This window comes from Penaeus monodon, chromosome 28, assembly GCF_015228065.2.
Source record: "Penaeus monodon isolate SGIC_2016 chromosome 28, NSTDA_Pmon_1, whole genome shotgun sequence".
Taxonomy (NCBI): domain Eukaryota; kingdom Metazoa; phylum Arthropoda; class Malacostraca; order Decapoda; family Penaeidae; genus Penaeus; species Penaeus monodon.
In genome coordinates this window covers 681,710-682,591 of record NC_051413.1, presented here as the reverse complement: position 1 = coordinate 682,591, position 882 = coordinate 681,710, and positions in this window count along the sequence as shown.

Below are 882 nucleotides of genomic sequence, written 5' to 3'. Positions count from 1 at the left end.
CTGATTGATACATGATGACGACACCCCAGGACTATGACTCATCACGCTACGCACAGGCACACTCTAAACACAAACTGACTGTGAAGGACGACCCCCAAAACGATGACTCACGGCTACGCTAAAATGAACACTTATAAGAGCTGACCGCATGATGACGACCCCCAAGAACTACGACTCAACGGCTAACGCTAAAAGGAACACTCTACAGAAAGACTGACGCTCCTGGATGCGACCCCCAAGACGACGACTCACGGCTAACGCTAAAAGGAACACTCTAGAAAGAACCGACGCCCCTGGATGACACCCCCAAGCGATGACGCACTTGCTAACGCTAAAGGAATACCTAAGAAAGACTGACCGCTCCTGGATGACGACCCCCAAGACGATGATTCACGGCTACGCTAAAAATGAGCAACCAAGAAAGACCGACGTCCCTAGATGACGACCCCAAGAGGACGAATCAAGTCTAAACGCTAAAGGATACTCTAAGATACCGACGCTCCCTGGATTGACGACCCCTAGAACGATGACGTCACGGCTAACGCTAAAAGAACACTCTAAGAAAACCGACGCTCCTGGATGAAACGACCCCCAAGACGACGACTCACGCTAACGCTAAAATGAACCTCAAGAATGACTGACTCGGATGACGACCCCAAGATGACTTCAGGACGACAAAAAAAAAAAAAGGAAATTAGTTCGTAAATAAAGGAAATTAGTTAAGTTGGAAAATACAGGAATTAATTAGGAATTAATTCAGGTTAAGTAAAACAGGAAATTAGTTAGGGGTAAAGGAAATTAAGTAAAAAAAAAATAATAATAATAACCAAAGCATGATGACGACTCCCAAGGCACACTCAAAGAAGATTCAGATAGGTTAGC